Source organism: Lepidochelys kempii, chromosome 6 (genome assembly GCF_965140285.1).
Source record: "Lepidochelys kempii isolate rLepKem1 chromosome 6, rLepKem1.hap1, whole genome shotgun sequence".
NCBI lineage: Eukaryota > Metazoa > Chordata > Testudines > Cheloniidae > Lepidochelys > Lepidochelys kempii.
In genome coordinates this window covers 62,575,197-62,601,079 of record NC_136385.1, presented here as the reverse complement: position 1 = coordinate 62,601,079, position 25,883 = coordinate 62,575,197, and the positions used below count along the sequence as shown (strand labels likewise).

The 25,883-nt window shown below is 43.9% G+C and overlaps 1 protein-coding gene across 5 annotated transcripts in view; it reads right to left on the bottom strand.

Annotated features, from left to right (window-relative positions):
- FUT8 (fucosyltransferase 8) overlaps window positions 1-25,883 on the bottom strand; it is a 291,145-nt gene that overhangs the window by 170,667 nt on the left and 94,595 nt on the right. For all 5 annotated transcript variants that reach the window (XM_073348344.2, XM_073348345.2, XM_073348346.2 and 2 more), the window contains one exon: window positions 16,311-16,412. The gene's annotated coding sequence lies outside the window, so the exon portion shown is untranslated. The remainder of the gene's footprint in view (window positions 1-16,310; window positions 16,413-25,883) is intronic.

Here is a 25,883-nt window from a genome sequence, read left to right as displayed (position 1 = left end):
TCAGGAGAGGTCAGAAAGCCAGAGCTAGAGTTCAGTTTCAGCCAGGGAGAAGGGGAACTAGAAAGGCAAACTGGGCAATTAGGCTGCATGGAGAAGAGAGTAGCAGCCAAGGCCTGTGGAGCTGAGAGGAACTGCTGAAACTGACGACAAGCTTCCCTTCCTTCTCTGGTACACAAAGGGCAGGAAGATGATGATCCCAAGCCAAACCACCCACACAACATCGTTAACTTATTCAGGTCATAAAGCCGGACTGTTAGAAGAATAAAGCCAAAAAAGATATCCATCAAAAATAATCACTGCTAAAAATCATCATTAAAGAATTATACATCAATGAGTATTTTCAACAATGAGCCATAACCATGTGTGTGTTTGGGCACAGGAAGGATAGGAGAAAAAAGAATGTTACAGAATGTTAATAAATTAACACTGCCATACAATTTCTTGCCAAAGAATTTAAGGGGTGCTTAATGCAGAATTTCCCATTGGGCTATAGAGTACATAGAACCCTCCCTATAGTTTTTATTGGTTAGAATTGAGGTGTATTTTTTAAAATGTTCCCTCACTCTGTGGGACTGCTGCTTACATTTAGAGAAACAGTGAACTGTAGAGGTAAAGTAGCAGCCCAATAGGATCACAATTGTAGATGCTACTATAAAAACAGAGAGATTGGGGACAACACATAGCCCTAAGCACTTTGTATAATAAAAGTGATGTGTAAATTGTTTTAGTGATAGAATAAAATATTCAATATACTTCTATAATTAAGTCACCTTACTACAGCTAAGTTTTTGGGCCTGCAGGAAACAGCTGAAAGACACAAGCACTAATAATTGGAAGCTCTTCATAGCATATTGATCAAAAAATCATTCCCTAGTAATTGTTTTTGTGTCTGCAGTACCTTTCATCATTATGCTCTTTTGCTGGGAAAGTTTCTCTGGGTTTTTAGTAGGAGAAGTAGCAAACTACTAAGACAATCTTAATTAAGGATCTTTAAAAGCAGGCTGTTCAAAAGACAAGACAGCACAAAATGACTAAACCATACTTCTAAATCCGACTTCTGTTCAATGAAATTTGCAAGAAGAAAAAAAAAAACAGTTACATACCAGTTTGGTAACTGATGTTCTTTGAGATGTGTTACACATGACCATTCCACTTTAGGTGCATGCGTGCCAGTGAACCAATGCCAGAGATCTTTTTCCCATAGTGGAATGTGTCAGGGCAGCACACACACCCTCCACACACCCATTCTGCTGGCCAAGGGTATAAAGGGCAGAGCTGCCCCGACCTCCCTCGGTTCCTTCACACCAGAAACATGTTATCTTTGACTCCAACGTACATGAGGAGAGTAAGTTATGAAATGGACATATGCAACACATCTCAAAGAAAAAGAAAGTTACCAAACAGGTATGTAACCATCTTCTCTTCTTTGAGTGCTTGCATTCATTCCACTTCAGGTGACTCATAAGCAGTTCCAGACAGAGGAGGGTATCAGAGTCTACCTGAACAAGAACTCCAATGCCACTCTTCCAAATCTAGCATCATCTCTTGATAGACTCCTAGATATTAAGGTCAGAAGGGAACATTATGATCATCTAGTCTGACCTCCTGCACAATGCAGGCCACTGAATCTCACCCACCCACTCCTGCAATAAACCTCTCACCTATGTCTGAGCTATTGAAGTCCTCAAATCATGGTTTAACGACTTCAAGGTACAGAGAATCCTCCAGCAAGTGACCCGTGCCCCATGCTGCAGAGGAAGGCAAAAACCCCCCCGGGGCTCTTCCAATCTGCCCTGGAGAAAAATTCCTTCCCAACGTCAAATATGGCGATCAGCTGAACCCTGAGTATGTGGGCAAGATTCACCAGCCAGATACCCAGGAAAGAATTCTCTGTAGTAACTCAGATCCCACCCCATCTAACATTCCATCACAGGCCATTGGGCCTATTTACCATGAATAGTCAAAGATCAATTAATTGCCAAAATCATGTTATCCCATCATACCATCTCCTCCATAAACTTAGAGTTTAATCTTGAAGCCAGATGGGTCTTTTGCCCCCACTGCTTCCCTTGGAAGGCTGTTCCAGAACTTCATTTCTCTGATGGTTAGAAACCTTCATCTAGTTTCAAGTCTAAACTTTCTGATGGCCAGTTTATATCCATTTGTTCTTGTGTTCACATTGGTATTGAGCTTAAATAATTCCTCTCCCTCCCTGGTGTTTATCCCTCTGATATATTTATAGAAAGCAATCATATCTCCCCTCAGCCTTCTTTTGGTTAGGCTAAACAAGCCAAGCTCTTTGAGTCTCCTTTCATAAGATAGGTTTTCCATTCCTCGGATCATCCTAATAGCCCTTCTCTGTACCTGTTCCAGTTTGAATTCATCCTTCTTAAACATGGGAGACCAGAACTACACACAGTATTCCAGATGCGGTCTCACCAGTGCCTTGTATAACAGTACTAACATCTCCTTATCTCTACTGGAAATACCTCGCCTGATGCATCCCAAGACCGCATTAGCTTTTTTCATGGCCATATCGTATTGGCGGCTCATAGTCGTCCTATGATCAACCAATACTCCAAGGTCCTTCTCCATCTCCGTTACTTCTAACTGATGCATCCCCAGCTTATAACTAAAATTCTTGTATTAATCCCTAAATGCATGACCTTACACTTCTCACTATTAAATTTCATCCTATTACTATTACTCCAGTTTACAAGGTCATCCAGATCCTCCCGTACGATATCCCAGGCCTTCTCTAAATTGGCAATGCCTCCCAGTTTTGTGTCATTCGCAAACTTTATTAGCACACTCCCACTTTTTGTGCAGAGGTCAGTAATAAAAAGATTAAATAAGATTGGTCCCAAAACCGATCCCTGAGGAATTCCACTGGTAACCTCCCTCCAGCCTGACAGTTCACCTTTCAGTATGACCTGCTGTAGTCTCCCCTTTAACCAATTCCTTATCCACCTTTCAATTTTCATATTGATCCCCATCTTTTCCAATTTAACAAATAATTCCCCATGTGTCACCATATCAAACACCTTACTGAAATCTAGGTAAATTAGATCCATTGTGTTTCCTTTGTCTAAAAAAATCTGTTACTTTCTCAAAGAAGGAGATCAAGTTGGTTTGGCACAATCTATCTTTTGTAAAACCATGTTGTATTTTGTCCCATTTGACCTCAATGTCCTTAACTACTTTCTCCTTCAAAATTTTTTCCAAGACCTTGCATACTACAGATGTCAAACTAACAGGCCTGTAGTTACCCGGATCACTTTTCTTTCTTTTCTTAAAAATAGGAACTGTTAGCAATTCTCCAGTCATACTGTACAACCCCTGAATTTACAGATTCATTAAAAATTCTTGCTAATGGGCTTGCAATTTCATGCGCCAATTCCTTTAATATTCTTGGATGAAGATTATCTGGGCCCCCTGATTTAGTCCCATTAAACTGTTCGAGTTTCGCTTCTACCTCAGATATGGTAATATCTACCTTCATATCCTCATTCCCATTTGTCATGCTACCATTATTCCTAAGATCCTCATTTGCCTCATTAAAGACTGAGGCAAAGTATTTGTTTAGATATTGGGCCATGCCTAGATTATCCTTAACCTCCACTCCATCCTCAGTGTTCAGCAGTCCCACTTCTTCCTTCTTTGTTTTCTTCTTATTTATATGGCTATAGAACCTTTTACTATTGATTTTAATTCCCTTTGCAAGGTCCAACTCTACTTGTTCTGACCTCAATAAGGTAGCTTTCCTTGCTGATCCCTTCCATCTTCCTCTCCCTGTATGCTTTCTGCTTTTTCTTAATCATCTCTCTGGGATGCTTGCTCATCCAACTTGGTCTACAACTCCTGCCTATGAATTTTTTCCCCTTTCTTGGGATGCAGGCTTCCGATAGCTTCTGCAGCTTTGACTTGAAGTAATCCCAGGCCTCCTCATAATCCCAGGCGTCCTCTGCCTTTAGATCCATAAGTTCTTCAATCCAATCCACTTCCTTAACTAATTTCCTTAATTTTTGAAAGTCAGCCCTTTTGAAATCAAAAACCCTAGTCGCAGATTAATTTTTGTTTATCCTTCCGTTCAGTTTGAACTGAATTAGCTCATGATCACTTGAACCAAGGTTGTCCCCTACAACCATTTCTTCTATGAGGTCCTCACTACTCACCAAAACCAAATCTAAAATGGCATCCCGTCTTGTTGGTTCTGCAACTACTCGATGAAGGAATCCATCAGCTATCGCATCTAGGAAAATCTGAGCCCTATTATTACTACTAGCACTTGTCCTCCAGTCTATATCTGGGAAGTTAAAGTCTCCCATGATCACACAGTTTCCATTAGTATTTACTTCATTAAAAACATTAAAGAGGGCTCTATCCATATCCAAATTAGATCCCAGCAGTCTATAGCACACCCCAAGCACTATCACAGGGGAGGCTCTAGTAATTTTCTTCCCCAATGTGATTTTTGCCCAGACAGACTGTCTTATCCATTCCATCGCTTCTTATTTTATGATTCTATGATTCTATTTCTTTACATTCTACCTCATCATTGATATACAATGCTACTCCACCACCTTGGCCTTTATTTCTGTCTTTCCTAAACAGCACATACCCCTCAATACCTGTAGTCCAGTCATGACGACTATTCCACCATGTTTCTGTTATCCCTATAATATCTGGTTTCACTTCCTGCACCAGTAGCTCTAGTTCCTCCATTTTGTTACCTAGGCTTCTCGCACTGCTGTACCAACATTTTTGCTGTTTGGCCTCGCTCACATTCTTTACCCGATTAGGCACGGATATTCTACAGCCAGTATGACCTGTTAGACTGGTATCCATACTGCCCTTCCTCCTTATGTCCATTCTCCTACCCATGGAGCATAATGAGTGGTGAAAGTGTGAACAGATGACCAAGTTGCAGCCCTGAAAATGTGATTGATGGCTACATAACTTAAAGCAGACAACACTGCTTGTGCCCTTATAGAGTGCGCTAAAATGCGTTAAGGGGAAGGAACCTTAATATCATAGCACTGATGAATGTAGGAAGAGATCCAGGGGGAGATCCTCTATGAGGAGACCAGTTGTCCTCTCATCATCTCAGCAATGGAGACAAATAGACTGTTTAGATGTTACTGATTTGTTAGAGGTAGCTGGAGGCAGGAAGAGGAGGTGGTGGTGGTCTCTGATTCTTATGGTGCATCCTAGAGATTAGTTCAGATACCTTGGCAGATAGTACATCCCTGGTGGACCTAAGGATGGAAATGCTCTCTCTCAAGGGCTGGAGTGTAAATGCCTAGTGATTTAAAGATTGCCCTAGAATCTTTAGCAGAATGCAAGGCTTTATCTGTTTTCTCAGGGAATAAGTTTACGTCTTCACTGGGAAAATATTCAATTGTTTGTCGGATTTAGCCAGAATGGCAGATGATTGCTGTGATGCTGGCAGACCAAGTACCAGCTCATGCCCAAGTCCCCAGGTCTCAATTGAACACTAACAAATACATAGCTGGAATCAGTCTGGCTCACTCTGTGTTAGTATTGTTAAAATAGGTATTAGAATTATAAGAATGAGTTTAGTATTTAGACTTTGCTGAAGGTTTATGAGCTGCTACTTGCATTAATCTCACTTATAACCTCTGTATCTCATGTTGTAAGGTAATATTTGGGTGGTTGTAGTGTGAGCCCATGTGACTGTTAATCACCAGACTGGAGAGAGACAAATTAGTGTGAAGTGATGATCTTCAACAGAAGGTATTATGACAGGTTTCAGAGTAACAGCCGTGTTAGTCTGTATTCGCAAAAAGAAAAGGAGTACTTGTGGCACCTTAGAGACTAACCAATTTATTAGAGCATAAGCTTTCATGAGCTACAGCTCACTTCATCAGATGCATATCGTGGAAACTGCAGCAGACTTTATATATACAGAGAGAATATGAACCAATACCTCCTCCCACCCCACTGTCCTGCTGGTAATAGCTTATCTAAAGTGATCATCAGGTGGGCCATTTCCAGCACAAATCCAGGTTTTCTCACCCTCCACCCCCCCCACACAAATTCACTCTCCTGCTGGTGATAGCCCATCCAAAGTGACAACTCTTTACACAATGTGCATGACAATCAAGTTGGGCTATTTCCTGCACAAATCCAGGTTTTCTCACATCCCCCCCCCCACCCCCATACACACACAAACTCACTCTCCTGCTGGTAATAGCTCATCCAAACTGACCACTCTTCAAGTTTAAATCCAAGTTAAACCAGAACATCTGGGGGGGGGGGGATAGGAAAAAACAAGAGGAAACAGGCTACCTTGCATAATGACTTAGCCACTCCAAGTCTCTATTTAAGCCTAAATTAATAGTATCCAATTTGCAAATGAATTCCAATTCAGCAGCTTCTCACTGGAGTCTGGATTTGAAGTTTTTTTGTTTTAAGATAGCGACCTTCATGTCTGTGATTGCGTGACCAGAGAGATTGAAGTGTTCTCCGACTGGTTTATGAATGTTATAATTCTTGACATCTGATTTGTGTCCATTTATTCTTTTACGTAGAGACTGTCCAGTTTGAGCAATGTACATGGCAGAGGGGCATTGCTGGCACATGATGGCATATATCACATTGGTGGATGTGCAGGTGAACGAGCCTCTGATAGCGTGGCTGATGTTATTAGGCCCTGTGATGGTGTCCCCTGAATAGATATGTGGGCACAATTGGCAACGGGCTTTGTTGCAAGGATAAGTTCCTGGGTTAGTGGTTCTGTTGTGTGGTATGTGGTTGTTGGTGAGTATTTGCTTCAGGTTGCGGGGCTGTCTGTAGGGAAGGACTGGCCTGTCTCCCAAGATTTGAGAGAGTGTTGGGTCATCCTTTAGGATAGGTTGTAGATCCTTAATAATGCGTTGGAGGGGTTTTAGTTGGGGGCTGAAGGTGACGGCTAGTGGCGTTCTGTTATTTTCTTTGTTAGGCCTGTCCTGTAGTAGGTAACTTCTGGGAACTCTTCTGGCTCTATCAATCTGTTTCTTTACTTCTGCAGGTGGGTATTGTAGTTGTAAGAAAGCTTGACAGAGATCTTGTAGGTGTTTGTCTCTGTCTGAGGGGTTGGAGCAAATGCGGTTGTATCACAGAGCTTGGCTGTAGACGATGGATCGTGTGGTGTGGTCAGGGTGAAAGCTGGAGGCATGCAGGTAGGAATAGCTGTCAGTAGGTTTCCGGTATAGGGTGGTGTTTATGTGACCATTGTTTATTAGCACTGTAGTGTCCAGGAAGTGGATCTCTTGTGTGGACTGGACCAGGCTGAGGTTGGTGGTGGGATGGAAATTGTTGAAATCATGGTGGAATTCCTCAAGGGCTTCTTTTCCATGGGTCCAGATGATGAAGATGTCATTATTAGAAGGTTATTAATAGAAGGTATTATGTCCTTCTCAACAGCAAAAGTCCATTGACACCAGACGGACTATTGTGGGATGTTAAAGAGGGCAGAAGACCGTTGTTCTGCTCTCCCCACCACTCATGAAGATGATGTGAATCATGCAAGTGGATTCCTCCCATCAGCTGAGCTTACAACTCAGAGCACAATGCAAGAAAGGGATAAAAAAAACCTTAATAAGAAGGAACTGGTCATCTTTGTGCTGCTTGGACTCTGGGGGGTAAAAAGTTTTCTAGGCATAAGCAAGAGATCCCCATCTGCTTAGCATGAGTTAGTCCTAAAGGACATATAGAGCTTGCTTACTATACAAGGCCTATTATCTTTTGAAATGTAAGATTGTAGTTCATTTGTGTATATATATGTTTATCTGCTTTAACCTTCTCAATAACTCATTTCCTTTTCCTATTTAATAAATTTTCATGTCGTTTATTATAGGATAGGCTACAAGCATTGTCTTTGGTGGGAGTTCTACGGTACAATTGACCTGGGGTTAGCGACTGGTCCTTTGGGACTGGAAGTAACCAGAATATTGCCATGGTTCTTGGTGTAAGGGACCATCACAAAGGTATGCTCACCTGGGCAGAGAAGCAGATCGGCGTACCCAAGGAGAGTGTCTGTAACTCCTTGTTTAGCCAGTTATAGAACCCAAGGCATTTACACACTTAATAATTGGTTGCTGAAATCTAAGTATAGAATTCACAACCAATTTGGGGTTTGTGCCCTGGTTCCTAACAGCCTGTCCTGAGGTTGGTATTCACACTCTTGAAGCATTACAACTGCAGCCACGAAGCATAACACATACTGACTGCCATTACCCTTACTTGAACTGCTAAATCCACCTCATCTAAACCAGCCTGTAAGGACAATCTTGCTTCCCAGCAGCTTTCACTCACAAGTGCTGTGTACTTCTCCTTAGAATCATCTAGCAACTTGTCTATACATTTCAACAATCATAACGAATTATGAGAGCATGATGATTTGCCATTCTAAACTGCAATCCTGGTAACAAATAACCTTTCTCCAAAAGAGATCCAATTTTTTGTATCTTTGTCGCTGGCAGTAGATTTAGATCGCCCTATCTCACCTTTTCATTCACAGCCATCACTACCAAAGAGATCCCTGCTGCACTGTATGTTTCAGATGTTATTGGTACCAACAAAGTAAGATGTATCGTAGAGGAAGTTGATATCACAGAAGGTACCAGCAATGTCTCAAATGGTACCACATGAGGTGCTTGTGTCAACAACTCTATAATGCTAGAATGCAGTACGAGGGAGTGCATAGCAGGAGCTCCAATCTCTGTGCTAGTCTTCCAGTATGAGACCTAGCCCTCAAAGATGAGGAGGGCTTCTTCTGGTTACAAGAGGTTCAAGTGTTAGACTTCTGATGCTGTTTGCAAGGTACCAGAGAACAGTATCTTCTCTCCAGCTCTCTCCACCCAAAGATGTCACCAAATCTGGTGGCATGCTCTGAGACTGAGTCAAGTCCAAACGCTTATGTACCAAATGGCTTAGTTTCAAAGGGGGTCACAAAGCTGCTTCCATCAGGATAATCTCGAAGTCGAACATCCATCAGCTTCTTAGTTCTGGTCTTAAACCCCTACAGATATGGCACTTGTGCCTCACATGTCCTTCTCCAAAACATTTTAAGCAGCAAGAGTGAGGATCACTCACTGGTTAGATTTGTGACAGCTGGAATAGCATTTAAACCCCTGGGACTTAGGCAAATCTCGATAGTGCATTAAAAGCTCAATGAAAAGTAAAATAAAAATCAATACATTTTTCCTAAACAAGTACCACTAACTAAAACTAGAACTAGAACTATGCTAAAACTATTTAGAATAAAAAAAAATTAGGAAAAGGTTCTCTAAAGACAGAATGGGAAAGAGTGTGAGAAGCTCACAGATGCCCCAGGTACCAACCTTGGTCAGTGAGAAGGAACTGGGGGGGGGGGGCGGGGCGGGTCAGCGCGGCACCACTCTTCATACCCCTGACTAGCAGCATGAATGCACAGGGGTGGGTGTGCCACACTGTCCCAAAAGGTACTGCTATGAGAAAAAGAACTCCAGCTTCAATGCACTGGTGTGCACACATCTGAAATGGAATGGACACTTGAAGATGAATAATTGACTCTGGATTAATATATACTGAAACAGAGAAGTGTATTTACATTTATATATTTCCATTATAAATTAAGTACTGTAGAAACACTAAAATTCTAATATATTTCAACCATTTATAACATTATATGCTATAATATTATAATATGTTTTATTATATATATAGAATATGTTTTATTATTTCTGTTCGAACAGCTGTGAATGTCAGCTTGTGAACTGCATCTCAGCAGATGTGCAATGTACAATGTACATCAAACAAAATGTACATATTCCAATGTGACCTTCACATAAGCTTATGCCACTATTCGCACCTTGCTTTTGAAGCCACAATCCATCATTAATAATCCTGCCTCCCACCTAGAAAGCAGGGAAGCAGCACTTTTGAAACAGATTGATTCTGTATGATAGATTAAACAACAGGATGTGCTCAGATAACAAGCACTGGGACAAGTACATACATATACACGTATTCCCACTCTACCTGAGAAAGTACCAAAAATCCCCAACTGCTGGAGATGGGACACTAGACAGGGAGGGCTCTGAGTTACTACAGAGAATTCTTTCCCAGTTATCTGCCTGGTGGGTCTTGCCCACATGCTCAGGGTCTCACTGATCACTATTCGCCTTTCCCTGTAGCATGAAGCATGGTTTAAACTAGTGTAAATGGTCAATTCTTTGTAACTTGAAGTCTTTAAGCAGAAGTGGGCAAACTACAACCCGTGGGCCACATCCAGCCAGCGGGACTGTCCTGCCCGGCCCCTGAGCTCCTGGCCTGGGAGGCTAGTCCCCAGCCCCTCTGCCACTGTCCCCCCTCCCCCGGAGCCACAATGCCACATGGGCAACGGGGCTGCGCGCTCATGCAGGGCAGTGCGGTAGCATGTCTGGCTCCGGCCGGGTGGTGGAACGGCCAGACATGCTGCTCTGAGCGGCAGGGTAAGGGGGCCGGGGGGTTGAATAAGGGGTAGGGGGTTCCGGGGGGCAATCAGGGAACAGGGAGCGGTTGGATGTGGCAAAGGTTCTGGGGTGCTCAGGGGATGGGGAACAGGTGGCAGTTGGATAGGGGGCGGGTCCCAGGAGGGGGTGGTCGGGGACAAGGAGCAGGGGGAGTTGGATGGGTCAGGGATCCTGAGGGGGGCAGTCAGGGGGTGGGAAGTGGGAGGGGGTGATAGGGGGCGGGAGCCAGGCCATTTGGGGGGGCACAGCCTTCCCTATCTGCCCCTCCATACAGTTTCGCACCCCAGTGTGGCCCTTGGGCCAAAAAGTTTGCCCACCCCTGCTTTAAACCATGATTTGAGGACTTCGGTAACCCAGCCAGAGGTGAGGGGTCTATTACGTAAGTGTGTGGATGAGGTTCTATGGCCTGCAACATGCAGGAGATCAGACTAGATGATCACAAGGTCCCTTTTGACCTTAAAGTCTATGAGTCTATGTGCTCAGATGACTAGCAGTGAGACAAACACGTCATCCACTATATGTAAGACAACTTAGTCCTTCAGTGTTCAAAGGAATTATTTCCCCTACTCTCTCCCTTAATATTGACCCTGATCCTTCAACTGACTCCATGTAAGCACAAGAGCTGCTCAGAGACTCAGCTGCAGGACTGGTACCCAATTGTCCTCAAAGATGAACAACATACTGCACCTGTACTATATATCTTTATTTGTACTTAGTACAAAACTATGAGTCTTCAATCTACTCGCAACAACATTCCGCTTCCCTCTCTTATATGAAATCAGATCACTTTGGAGGGGTGACAAAGATTCACTTTTCATCATGCATTTGTCTGCATCTGTAAATTATCGCAAACTCAGTATTTTTGTCATTTAGTAAAATTAACTAAGCACATAATAAGACAGACTGAAAAGTAACACTGCATTTTCATTCCATTACTGGTTAGCCCATTTTCTGGTCATATTATGAAAGGGGTAGGGAGGGAAATGAACCCAAAATCATCTTGAAAATATTCAGGTCAAACAAAGGAGGAAAAATATTTACCCCTCCAGTTAAAATTTCAGTAATCACAAACCATGTATTTGAAATCCCTCAGAAGAAAGATTAAAGGACACAATCATAGTACTTTGGGCTGAAAATTTAGGTTTGTTTAATGTAGTTGTTACAAACAAAAAGTCTACTAATAGAAGCTTCTTTTATAATTGTAATGAAAACACTTTCTGGTTTGGATTTACACATTCCTCTGCACTGTCTGAAATCCAAACATCCCAACAGTATGGTAGCATGAGAATCAGAAAGTGAAATTTAGTAAAGAGCATCAGTGGTAAAATGATAAACATGTTTTTTAAAATCCTCATACTCGGGGTATATCTATACTATGAAATTAGGTTGAATTTATCCAAGTCAATTTTTAGGAAGCGATTTTATACAGTCAATTGTGTGTATCCACACTAAGCGAATTAAGGTGGCGGAGTGCGTCCACAGTATTATGGCTAGCGTCGACTTTCGTAGCGTTGCACTCTGGGTAGCTATCCCACAGTTCCTGCAGTCTCCGCTGCCCATTGGAATCTGGGTTGAGCTCCCAATGCCTGATGGGGAAAAATATTGTCATGGGTGGTTCTGGGTACATGTCGTCAGTCGCCCCTCCCTCTGTGAAAGCAATGGCAGACAATTGTTTTGCGCCTTTTTTCCGTGCAGGAGCCATACTGCTGTCAGCATACGGTGCAGTCGGCCTGCTAACCATCGTCATCCACCGCTTCCACTACAACTCTGCTCTCCTGGTGTCATGAATCCACCTCGCAGGTCCTCTCTTCGTTCTGTATAAATATCTATTCTCATGGCATCTGTCGTCAGCCACCACTTCCACTGCAACTCTGCTCTCCTGCAGACACCATACCACAGCAAGCATGGAGCCTGCTCAGCTCACCGCTGATGCTGTGAGCGTTGTAAACACCTCACGCATTATCCTGCAGTACGTGCAGAACCTGCAAAAGCAGGCGAGGAGGCAATGACAGTGCAATCACGATAGTGATGAAGACATGGACACAGACTTCTCTCAAAGCACGGGCCCTGGCAATTCGGACATCATGGTGGTAATGGGGCAGGTTCATGCTGTGGAACGCCGATTCTAGGCCTGGGAAACAAGCACAGACTGGTGGGACCGCATAGTGTTGCGGGTATGGGATGATTCTCAGTGGCCACAAAACTTTCGCATGCATAAGGGCACTTTCATGGAACTTTGTGACTTGCTTTCCCCTGCTCTGAAGCGCAAGAATACCAAGATGAGAGCAGCCCTCACAGTTCACAAGCGAGTGGTGATAGCCCTCTGGAAGCCTGCAACGCCAGACACCTACCAGTCAGTCGGAAATCAATTTGGAGTGGGTAAATCTACTGTGGGGGCTGCTGTGATCCAAGTAGCCAACACAATCACTGAGCTGCTGCTATCAAGGGTAGTAACTCTGGGAAATATGCAGGCCAGAGTGGATGGCTTTGTTGCAATGGGGTTCCCCATCTGTGGTGGGGCAATAGATGGAACGCATATTCCTATCTTGGGATCGGACCACCTTGGCAACCAGTACGTAAACTGCAAGGGGTAATTTTCAATGATATTACAAGCATTGTTGGATCACAAGGGACATTTCACTGACATCAACGTGGGATGGCCGGGAAAAGTGCATGACGCTCACATCTTCAGGAACTCTGCTCTGTTTGAACAGCTGCAGAAAGGAACTTACTTCCCAGAGCAGAAAATTACTGTTTGGGATGTTAAAATGCCTATAGTTATCCTTGGGGACCCAGCCTACCCTTAATGCCATGGCTCATAAAGCCATACACAGGCACCCTGGACAGAAGTAAGGAGCAGTTCAACTATAGGCTGAGCAAGTGCAGAATGATGGTAGAATGTGCATTTAGACGTTTGAAAGCTCGCTGGCACAGTTTACTGATTCGGTTGGACCTCAGCAAAACCAATATTCCCATTCTTATTGCTGCTTGCTGTGTGCTCCACAATATCCGAGAGAGTAAGGGGGAGATGTTTATGACAAGGTGGGAGGTTGAGGCAAATCGCCTGGTGGCCAATTACGCGCAGCCAGACACCAGGGCGATTAGAAGAGCACAGCTGGGCGCCCTGCACATCAGAGAAACTTGGAAAACCAGATTCATAACTGGCCAGACTATGATGTGACAGTTCTGTTTGTTTCTCCCTGATAAAAACCTGCCCCCTTGGGTCACTCTACTTCGCTGTAAGCCAACCGACCTTCCCCCTTTGATCACCACTTTCAGAGGCAATAAAAGTCATTATTGTTTCAAAATCATGCATTCTTTATTAATTCAGCACTCAAATAAGGGGGAAAACTCGCAAGGTAGCCCAGGAGGGGTGGGTGAAGAGGGAAGCACCAGGTGGGGTGGTGGATTAGGGGAGGAGGGAAGGACAAGGCCACACTACAGTTCAAAACTTATTGAATGCCAGCCTTCTGTTGCTTGCGCAATCCTCTGGGGTGGAGTGGCTGGGTGCCCATAGCCTCCCTCCTGCATTCTTGGGCATCTGGATGAGGAGGATATGGAACTTGGGGAGGAGAGCAGGCAGTTATACAGGGGCTGCAGCAGCGGTCTGTGCTCCTGCTGCCTTTCCTGCAGCTCCACCAGACGCCTGAGCATGTCAGTTTGCTCCCCCATTAGGCTCAGCATTGCATCCTGCCTCCTCTCAGCATGATCCTCCCTCCTGCCATCGCATTAATTTAACGCTTTCCTGGACTCTGCCATTGTTTGCCTCCATGCATTCTGCTGAGCTCTTTCAGTGTGGGAGGACTGTATGAGCTCTGAGAACAAGTCATCGCGAGCGCGTTTTTTTCACCTTCTAATCTGCACTAGCCTCTGGGACTGAAATGATAGGGGGAGTGTAGAAACATTTGCAGCTGTGGGAGGAAAAAAAGGAAGAGTAGTATTTAAAAAGATACATTTTAGAGAACAAAGGGAAGACTATTTCACACTGAATCAAGCGATTCAAATTACATAGCACATGTGCTTCACCCCACCCCCCAGCCCGCACCCGCCCACCATGTGGCTAGTATCAGGGAAGATCCCTCTCAGCCAAACACGAACAGCTCAGCATGAACGGGCCTCCCCACACCACGTGGCAAAGGCTTTTAGAGTACCTCCAGGACAGCTTCATGGAGATGTCCCTGGAGGATTTCCACTCCATCCCCAGACACGTTAACAGACTTTTCCAGTAGCTATACTGGCTGCAAATGCATCCCAAGTCTTCAGGACAAATTAATCATTAAACATGCTTGCTTTTAAACCCTGTATTATATTTACAAGGGTACACTCACCAGAGATGCCTTCTCCAGCTTCATGGTCTGGGAGCCCGCCTTGGGAGGGTATTGGCTCCAAGAGGATGAACAGTTCCTGGCTGCTGGGGAGAAGGGATTTTCCACTTGCCTGCTATGCACTATCCTCAACCTCCTCCTCATCATCATCCTCTTCCTCATCCACAAAATCCTCATCCCTGTTGAGTGAGAATCCCCCCTTACAGGTGTCCACGGACACTGGTGGGGTAGTGGTAGGGGGCCACCCTAGAATTGCATGCAGCTCATCATAGAAGCGGCATGTATTGGACTCTGACCCGGAGAGACCATTTGCATCCTTTGTTTTTTGGTAGGCTTGCCTCAGCTCCTTAACTTATAAGCGGCACTGCTGTGTGCCCCTGTTGTAGCCTCCGTCCATCATGCCCTTGGAGATTTTGGCAAATATACTGGCATTTCGTCTTTTGGAACAGAGTTCTGCCTGCACGGATTCTTCTCCCCATACAGCGATCAGATCCAGTACCTCCCGTTCGGTCCATGCTGGAGCTCTTTTGCGATTCTGGGACTCCATGGTCACCTGAGCTGATCAGCTCACCTCGCTGGCCAAACAGGAAATGAAATGCAAAAGTTCCTGGGACTTTTCTTGTCTACCTGGCCAGTGCATCTGAGTTGAGAGTGCTGTCCAGAACAGTCACAATGGAGCACTCTGGGATAACTCCCAGAGGCCAATACCATCGAATTGCGTCCACACTACCCCAAATTCAACCCAGCAAGGTCGATTTTCGCACTAAACCCCTCGCCGGGGAGGAAATCAATTTTAAGAGCCCTTTAAGTCGACAAAACAGACTTGGTAGTGTGGACGGGTGCAGGGTTAAATCGACTTAACGCTGCTAAATTCAACCTAAACTTGTAGTGTAGACCAGGGCTCAGATTAAAGTGAACACTTTGTTTTGTGTTGGGTTGAACCTTGTTGTTATGAGTTGGCCATAACTACCATTTTTCACTCAGGATGAATGTAAAGAGGGGATTGAAACAGCGGCCATCATATGGAAAAATTAATTACTCTTCAGTCACTTCTACCCACAACACCCCAAATCTGGCCAGCCACTTCGGTCAAAAAGGGTAACAATATTTTTAGACATCCTGAACTCAGACAATTCCCCACTGACTTGCACCTTATGCAGTCACTTAAACTTGCATAAAGTGAGTGTAAAATACAGCAGTGAGTATTTTGGTAGTGTTTTACACTCTCCTTGCACTCTATTTGCAGATGTGTAAATGATTACACTAGGTGTAGGAAAACAGTAGAGAATCAGACCCACTGTATTTCAATTTGCAGCCGATATCTGAATGGATAATCCTCAAAAACTTGTTATTCAAAATTATGAAGAGAAACAGGCATGATAAAACAGTCATTTTATACAGTTGACAAAACACTGCCAAAGGTTTAATATTTAAAATCAGAATATGTAAGAGTATAATGAAAGTAGATCTCAGTTATGGTACCAACCTGTGTCTTTTTTCTTCTATGGAAGGTAATGAAGATTTTTTTCTACTTGAAGCTGGATCACGTGTATCTGCTTCTCTCCTTGAATTTTACAAAGACAGTGACCTGAAACAAAACATTAATAGTTTGAATATACAACTTATGAAAACATTTCCACTAAGGGCCTGATTTTCAGAAGCACCAACTCCAACTGAAGTGAAAATGAGCTGTAGATGCTCAGGATCTCTGAAAACCAGGCCCATAGTTTCTTTCGTGGAATAAATTACATATTTTTTCATCTTAAGTGCTCAACTATACCATGTAAATCTTTATAAGACTATTAGTAGAATAACATCACCTGTGTGAAGTAGGAACTGACCTCTCACCACATATTTCAATTGTTTGCAAAGGTAGAACGTTCACAACCTCAATTATCTTCAGAAAACACATAACTTTGTGAGAATGTTCTTTCACTTTAGATTTCTAATTACAGGTTAAATCAAAGTCTGGTGATAAATATTAAATTCCTTCACTTCCTCTAACCTGTAGCTCACTGGATCAAATGGGAACGCCTATTGCTGTAGCTATCTACCTTCATCTATACCCCCAATATCAACACCATTACATCACCAGCACCATCACTAGCCAGCAGAGAAGCAGACTGTCTACTTCTGCCACAGCATTTACCTTCACCCTTCAGCGTAAAATACATCTATTTTAGCATTTTGCCATAGTTGTTCTGTCACTTTCACTGCACAAAGTACAAAGCAAAAGTACAATAAATTGCCTCTAGTATAGCAACTGCTTTGCCCTATGATTATCATTAGTCTTCAGAAGTCTAGTTGTCAATGGATGTCAGCACAAATGTACCAAGGATTAAAAATGAGTTAAGCTTTCTAACAGAAACGGTCAACTGAAATTGAGAGTTTCATAGTTCTTTTTCCTACAAAGACATTACAAAGTAATACTTTTATATACTAATTGGGACTATTTTATGGCTATCACAGTCATGGATTACATATTTTTTATGCTCTTTAAAAAAAACTGATTACTTGACATTTTTGGAGTTTTCCATATATGTAGGTAGATGTGACAATAACAACATGAACCAATCTAAATAAGAAATTTGAGTACTGCCAATTTAAAGGTTCATAGATTTTAAGGCTAGAAGGGAGTCAGCTCACCAACGTGGTATGCAGAGGTAACAGTTCCCTACTTCTGCTCAGTGTTCCCCTGCGTCTACATCCAAGGATCATGTTAGTCTTTTTTGTCACAGCATCGTGCACTGGGATCTCATCTTCACTTTGTTATCAACAGTGATCCCCAAGTCCTTTTCAGAGTCACAGTTTCCAAAGTACAGTCCTGGCCTTGTAAGTATGGATTGCGCTCTTTGTTCCTCAATGTATGATCTTGTATTTGCATAAAGACTGTTTCTAAGTACAAGTTCATAGTAAAAATAGGGTGTTTTTGCACAATAAATAATAGTCTCAGTTAGCCACTGTTGCTGGATAATAGTGTTCTGTAGACAAAAGAGAACAGGTGAATCTTAAGGTGATTTGACAGAGGGTACAATGGTGTTTTCAACTGGATATTGGACAGGGAGTTCTTCCCTGTATACATAAGGGATGGTATGGAAGAAAGTGCAAAAATATTTTTGAGAGTAGACTAACAGGTGGTGAAGACACACATTGCTGGCAAAAGCAAAGAGTGCAGTTGTCAGCACAATAATTAGAGCAGCCAGATAGAGCTCATAAATCTTGAAAGTAAGGCAAAGAAGCTTATGTTTGATACGGTGGAGAAGACAGAGCTAGTAGAGGGATGCACATAACATATGATTTGGTAAGAACAAGCCAAAGTGATCTTAGCAGAAGCAATTTCAAGGGATTTTTGTGGTGTGGTCAATGTTGCAGTAGTCAAGGCCAGAGGGCTATATCAAAGATACTCACATTATGGGCCTGAGTGACTGGAAAGATGGTGGTGATGTGATTGAGGCAGTGATTCAGAAAGCTGGGAGAGCTTGTGAGGAAAAGATCAAAACTCAGTTTTGGCCATGTTATGTATAAATTAATGTCTGGTCATCCATGAAGAGATGTCAGAAAGAAAGGCTGCAACCCATATTGGAAAAAGGGAGACAAGTTCAGAGTGCAGAGTAAAAGTGAAAGTCGTCAGTGTAAGATGTATGCAGACTTGTCGTAGTCATGTCGGTCCCAGGATATTAGAGACACAAAGTGGATGAGGTAATATCTTTTATTGGACCAACTTCTGTTGGTGCGAGAGACAAGCTGATAAGTTACACAGATCTCTTCCTCTCCCACCTTGTCTCATCAATGTAAGATGAAGAACAAGGTGTCAAACATATTGCCCACAAGCCGGATCCCTCCTCTATTACCCTTTCTTTCAGCCTGCAGCTGCCTCGGCAATTTATAAAGGTATCCATCCTGCAACTGCCTCTCTACTATAGCTCAGAGGTCCTGGGAAGGACCCAGAGCAGGAGGAGCTGAGGAGGGAGCTCATGCCTGGCTGGGCACAGGTACCTGAACCCCTTCCCCACCACACCACCACCAGACTTCAATTCCCTCCTGCTGCCTCCTCTGTATTGCCATGAAGGAGTGAGCTCCTTCTACCTCACCAAGCATCCCAGCATCAGACTGGCAGACTGCTCCCCTTAATCTGCCAGTGATGTCAGTCTTTACTATCTATTACTCCATTTCTCCAATAAGTAATTTTGCACTTCCCATCCTCCTGTTCCCACCCACTTCCTGTTGCTGCCAAATTCTGAAGGACCAGGCTCAGGATAACAACTACTTCCTACCTCTGCTGGTGAACAGAAACCTAATGGAGAGAATCCTCTAAGACAGTGTGGGGATAAGAGGGTGAAGGAGGGATGAAAGACTCCCCAAAGAGAAGGAAAGTGGGGCAGACAGAAGAGGCGAGCAGAATGTTTTTTTTATTCTTGTATATTAACATTAACTTCATTGTCATAACAGTCCAGGATATCTTTATGGACTGACAACTTTTTAAATAATTTATCTTCTCTCGCTAACAGACTATAATAATTTTGTCAGCTAAATGAATTAAACATTTAACAGAATATTTTTGCTTTCCTTTGGAAACAAGAGAGAACTGCGTATAGTAATTTGTATTTTCCACATGGCCTCTTTACAAACTTTCTTAATATTTATGTTCAGCTTCTTAAGATCTTGTCTGAAAAATCCAGAGAGTAATGAATAGAATTCAAGTGATCTAATTTGAAGATAAATGTCTGAGCTAATCTTGCCTAAAATATTTATAGGTGACTTGAAAGAAACCAAATATTTCAAATCGGGAACCCAATTATCCCATTAACCTATAAACAAAGTTTTAGTGTTTATCCTGTCACTTAACCTTTACAAACTACAAAAATACAAAAGAAAAACTTATCGTGTTTCTTACCAGGCAGCCTAGTACTACAGACACTTCATTTTGTGTAATGGGGAGGCCATGACACATCGCAGCATTATTTGAAGTCATATCCCACTCTAGTTTCAATTTTATTTTTTAAAAGGTGATATATAATTGATTTGGTTTAAACAGAATCTTTAACGTTACCAAAACCATACAAGAGAGACCTTGGTAAAAGTTAGAGTCCTGGTGCTAGAGTAAAACAATGCCATACTGCCAACCAGGGAAACAAGTACTGGAGCAAGTTACCTTCTGTTTTGGGGTATTTAGGTTAAATAATTATATCTAACTCTTAAAAACAAATACTGACTTGAAAACAAATGTTTTTACAAAAATCTGACAAAAACATTTTATGCATCATTACGACAGAGTTCAGACTTTTAAAAATGTGTACCACAAATGAGTTAGACTTGCAATAATGTGATGAGAAACTGTAGCTGCAACAAACAGCAACAATTGCTAGATAAAATAGCAATATGTCAAAACTGATTTTCACAGTATACACTAAAATCATAATCAAAAGCTTGTGATTTTCTCAGGGTATATTTTGTTTTTTTGTTCTAAATCTTAGGTTAAAGGCACACTGTCAAGCATAAAACAAATTAATTCAGAACACAGATTAGTCATTTCTCTTTCACTAGCCTCAATCCTGAAAACATTACTTGAGGCATATGCCAAAAGGCAGTGTTGTACTCCTTTCCTAAACTGTTCAAAAAGGCTTTCACGTACCACACTGAAGAACAGAAGTAATCAATGTAAACTATATTCTCCATTGGCTAAACATTGTGCATAAAAAGTAATTTTAAAAATCTTTTTTTGTTTAAAACATTACATAACCCAGGGAGATCCCAAAAATCTCACTATGTACAAATTTGACTTTTTACAATCCGCAGTTCTCACATCATAGAGACCTAAAACATGATGAGACTCAAAATGTGAATGTTTTTAAAAGACCAATTAGTAACTGATCAAAGGGAGAGGTTACTCATCTTGTGCAGTAAATGGAGTTCTTCAAGATGTGTCCCCCTATGGGTGCTCCACTTCAGGTGCGCATGTGCCCCTGCACTTTTGAGCAAAGATTTTTGCCAGATTTTACCCAGACTATAAAGGGTTGTGCAGACAAACCATCTTCAGTTCTTTCTCAACTGCACAGTCCCATAGAGAAAACTCTGATGCAGAGGGGAAGGCGGATGGGAGCTAAACACCCATAGGGACATATATCTCGAAGAATTCCAGTTACTGCACAAGGTGGGTAAATCAAATTATGTTTCTTTTGGTGCTCTACTACATGTAACTCATAAGCAGTAACCCCACAGGGAGAAGGGAGCTTCAGAGTAGAGTCAAATACTGAAGACAAAACTGCAATGCCAACTACAGTATCTGATCTAGAGGCACAGTGGCTGGAGAAAGTATGTACTGAAGTCCTAGCTTCAGTTCTGCAAATTTCAGGAACTGCAGCATTCTTGGGTAATGCCATGGAAGTAGATTGCAACCATGCAGGATGGGCTAAAACTCTAGAGCAAAAGGTCCCCAAACTCTGGGGTGCGCCCATCCTAGAGGGGCACAGAGGAACCTTCGAGGGGCACGGAGGGGCATGGACTAGCCCACACGGGGGGGGTGAAGAGAGAGCACCACTCAGCCCCTCTCTGCTCCCAGCTCTGCTCTCACCTGCAGCTGTGTCCCCAGGTCCTGGTCCCGTGCCTGGCCCTGTCCCCAGCCTTGCAATGGCTCCTATCCCAGCTCAGCCTCACAGCTCCATCCCCTGACCTAGGCTGAGGGTGGAGCCAGAAGTGGAGCCACACCTGGCTGCAGGCCCAGCTGCTGCTCTGTTCCCACCTCCAGTCTTGGCTCCATCTCCATCCCCGCTCCTGGTCCTGGCGCCCTCACACCTGTCTGTGCCCCCCACCCAGCCATGGCCCTGTTCCCATCCCTGGCTCCAGGGAGGGGGGGGCGCATGACCCTCAAAAATTTGCGGGATCACTGGTATAGGAGAAGGTTGAATGTTGACTGTCATAAAAGAAATAATATACCCAAAAATCCATCTTAAGAGCCTCTGGGTGGAGCAGCAGGTTTAAAACAAACAGAAGGAAGTATTTCTTCACACAACGCACAATCAACCTGTGGAAATCTTTGCCAGAAGATATTGCGAAGGCCAAGACTATAACAGGGTTCAAAAAAGAACTAGATAAATTCAGGGAAGATAGGTCCATCAATGGCTATTAGCCAGGATTGCGTCCCTAGCCTCTGTTTGCCAGAAGCTGGCTACGCAGGTGGTGTCGGAGAGAAGGCTTTGAATTCTTTGACCAATGGATGGTGTTCCAAGAAGGAGAAGTGATAGGCAGAGACGGGCTCCACCTAACGAAGAGAAGGAAGAGCATCTTCGCAAGCAGGCTGGCTAACCTAGTGAGGAGGGCTTGAAACTAGGTTCACGAGGGGAAGGAGACCAAAGCCCTGAGGTAAGTGGGGAAGTGGGATACTGGGAGGAAGCACAAGCAGGAGAGAGCAAGAGGGGAGGGCTCCTGCCTCATACTGAGAAAGTGGGATGATCAGTGAGTTATCTTAAGTGCCTACACACAAATGCAAGAAGCCTGGGAAACAAGCAGGGAGAACTGGAAGGCCTGGCATAGTCAAGGAATTATGATGTGACTGGAACAACAGAGACTTGGTGGGATAACTCACATGACTGGAGTACTGTCATGGATGGATATAAACTGTTCAGGAAGGACAAGCAGGGCAGAAAAGGTGGAGGAGATGCATTGTATGTAAGGGAGCAGTAGAATCATAGAATCATAGAATATCAGGGTTGGAAGGGACCCCAGAAGGTCATCTAGTCCAACCCCCTGCTCAAAGCAGGACCAATTCCCAGTTAAATCATCCCAGCCAGGGCTTTGTCAAGCCTGACCTTAAAAACCTCTAAGGAAGGAGATTCTACCACCTCCCTAGGTAACGCATTCCAGTGTTTCACCACCCTCTTAGTGAAAAAGTTTTTCCTAATATCCAATCTAAACCTCCCCCACTGCAACTTGAGACCATTACTCCTCGTTCTGTCATCTGCTACCATTGAGAAGAGTCTAGAGCCATCCTCTTTGGAACCCCCTTTCAGGTAGTTGAAAGCAGCTATCAAATCCCCCCTCATTCTTCTCTTCTGCAGGCTAAACAATCCCAGCTCCCTCAGCCTCTCCTCATAACTCATGTGTTCCAGTCCCCTAATCATTTTTGTTGCCCTTCGCTGGACTCTCTCCAATTTATCCACATCCTTCTTGTAGTGTGGGGCCCAAAACTGGACACAGTACTCCAGATGAGGCCTCACCAATGTTGAATAGAGGGGAACGATCACGTCCCTCGATCTGCTCGCTATGCCCCTACTTATACATCCCAAAATGCCATTGGCCTTCTTGGCAACAAGGGCACACTGCTGACTCATATCCAGCTTCTCGTCCACTGTCACCCCTAGGTCCTTTACTGCAGAACTGCTGCCTAGCCATTCGGTCCCTAGTCTGTAGCTGTGCATTGGGTTCTTCCGTCCTAAGTGCAGGACCCTGCACTTATCCTTATTGAACCTCATCAGATTCCTTTTGGCCCAATCTTCCAATTGGTCTAGGTCCTTCTGTATCCTATCCCTCCCCCCCAGCGTATCTACCACTCCTCCCAGTTTAGTATCATCCGCAAATTTGCTGAGAGTGCAATCCACACCATCCTCCAGATCATTTATGAAGATATTGAATAAAACCGGCCCCAGGACCGACCCTTGGGGCACTCCACTTGATACCGGCTGCCAACTAGACATGGAGCCATTGATCACTACCCGTTGAGCCCGACAATTTAGCCAGCTTTCTACCCACCTTATAGTGCATTCATCCAGCCCATACTTCCTTAACTTGCTGACAAGAATACTATGGGAGACCGTGTCAAAAGCTTTGCTAAAGTCAAGAAACAATACATCCACTGCTTTTCCTTCATCCACAGAACCAGTAATCTCATCATAAAAGGCGATTAGATTAGTCAGGCATGACCTTCCCTTGGTGAATCCATGCTGGCTGTTCCTGATCACTTTCCTCTCATGCAAGTGCTTCAGGATTGATTCTTTGAGGACCTGCTCCATGATTTTTCCAGGGACTGAGGTGAGGCTGACTGGCCTGTAGTTCCCAGGATCTTCCTTCTTCCCTTTTTTAAAGATTGGCACTACATTAGCCTTTTTCCAGTCATCCGGGACTTCCCCGGTTCGCCACGAGTTTTCAAAGATAATGGCCAGTGGCTCTGCAATCACAGCCGCCAATTCCTTCAGCACTCTCGGATGCAACTCGTCCGGCCCCATGGACTTGTGCACGTCCAGTTTTTCTAAATAGTCCCTAACCGCCTCTATCTCCACAGAGGGCTGGCCATCTCTTCCGCATTTTGTGATGCCCAGCGCAGCAGTCTGGGAGCTGACCTTGTTAGTGAAAACAGAGGCAAAAAAAGCATTGAGTACATTAGCTTTTTCCACATCCTCTGTCACTAGGTTGCCTCCCTCATTCAGTAAGGGGCCCACACATTCCTTGGCTTTCTTCTTGTTGCCAACATACCTGAAGAAACCCTTCTTGTTACTCTTGACATCTCTGGCTAGCTGCAGCTCCAGGTGCGATTTGGCCCTCCTGATAACATTCCTACATGCCCGAGCAATATTTTTATACTCTTCCCTGGTCATATGTCCAACCTTCCACTTCTTGTAAGCTTCTTTTTTATGTTTAAGATCCGCTAGGATTTCACCATTAAGCCAAGCTGGTCGCCTGCCATATTTACTTTTCTTTCGACTCATCGGGATGGTTTGTCCCTGTAACCTCAACAGGGATTCCTTGAAATACAGCCAGCTCTCCTGGACTCCTTTCCCCTTCAAGTTAGTCCCCCAGGGGATCCTGGCCATCCGTTCCCTGAGGGAGTCAAAGTCTGCTTTCCTGAAGTCCAGGGTCCGTATCCTGCTGCTTACCTTTGTTCCCTGCGTCAGGATCCTGAACTCAACCAACTCATGGTCACTGCCTCCCAGATTCCCATCCACTTTTGCTTCCCCCACTAATTCTACCCGGTTTGTGAGCAGCAGGTCAAGAAAAGCACCCCCCCTAGTTGGCTCCTCTAGCACTTGTGCCAGGAAATTGTCCCCTACGCTTTCCAAAAACTTCCTGGATTGTCTATGCACCGCTGTATTGCTCTCCCAGCAGATATCAGGAAAATTAAAGTCACCCATGAGAATCAGGGCATGCGATCTAGTAGCTTCCGTGAGCTGCCGGAAGAAAGCCTCATCCACCTCATCCCCCTGGTCCGGTGGTCTATAGCAGACTCCCACCACTACATCACTCTTGTTGCACACACTTCTAAACTTAATCCAGAGACACTCAGGTTTTTCTGCAGTTTCGTACCGGAGCTCTGAGCAGTCATACTGCTCCCTTACATACAGTGCTACTCCCCCACCTTTTCTGCCCTGAGTATGACTGCTCAGAGCTCAAGTATGAAACTGCAGAAAGACCTAAGAGTCTCTTAATTAAGTTTAGAAGTGTGAGCAACAAGGGTGATGCCGTGGTGGGAGTCTGCTATAGACCACCAGACCAGGAGGATGAGGTGGACGAGGCTTTCTTCCGGCAACTCACGGAATTTACTAGATCGCAGGCCCTGGTTCTCATGGGAGACTTTAATCACCCTGATATCTCCTGGGAGAGCAATACAGCAGTGCACAGACAATCCAGGAAGTTTTTGGAAAGTGTAGGGGACAATTTCCTGGTGCAAGTGCTGGAGGAACCAACTAGGGGCAAAGCTCTTCTTGACCTGCTGCTCACAAACTGGGAAGAATAAGTAGGGGAAGCAAAAGTGGATGGGAACTGGGGAGGCAGTGACCATGAGATGGTCGAGTTCAGGATCCTGACACAGGGAAGAAAGGAGAGCAACAGAATATGGACCCTGGACTTCAGAAAAGCAGACTTTGACTCCCTCAGGGAACTGATTGGCAGGATCCTCTGGGAGAAAAGCATAAGGGGGAAAAGAGTCCAGGAGAACTGGCTGTACTTTAAAGAATCCTTATGGAGGTTACAGGAACAAACCATCACGATGTGTAGAAAGAATAGTAAATATGGCAAGTGACCAGCTTGGCTTAACAGTGAAATCCTTGCTGATTTTAAATACAAAAAAGAA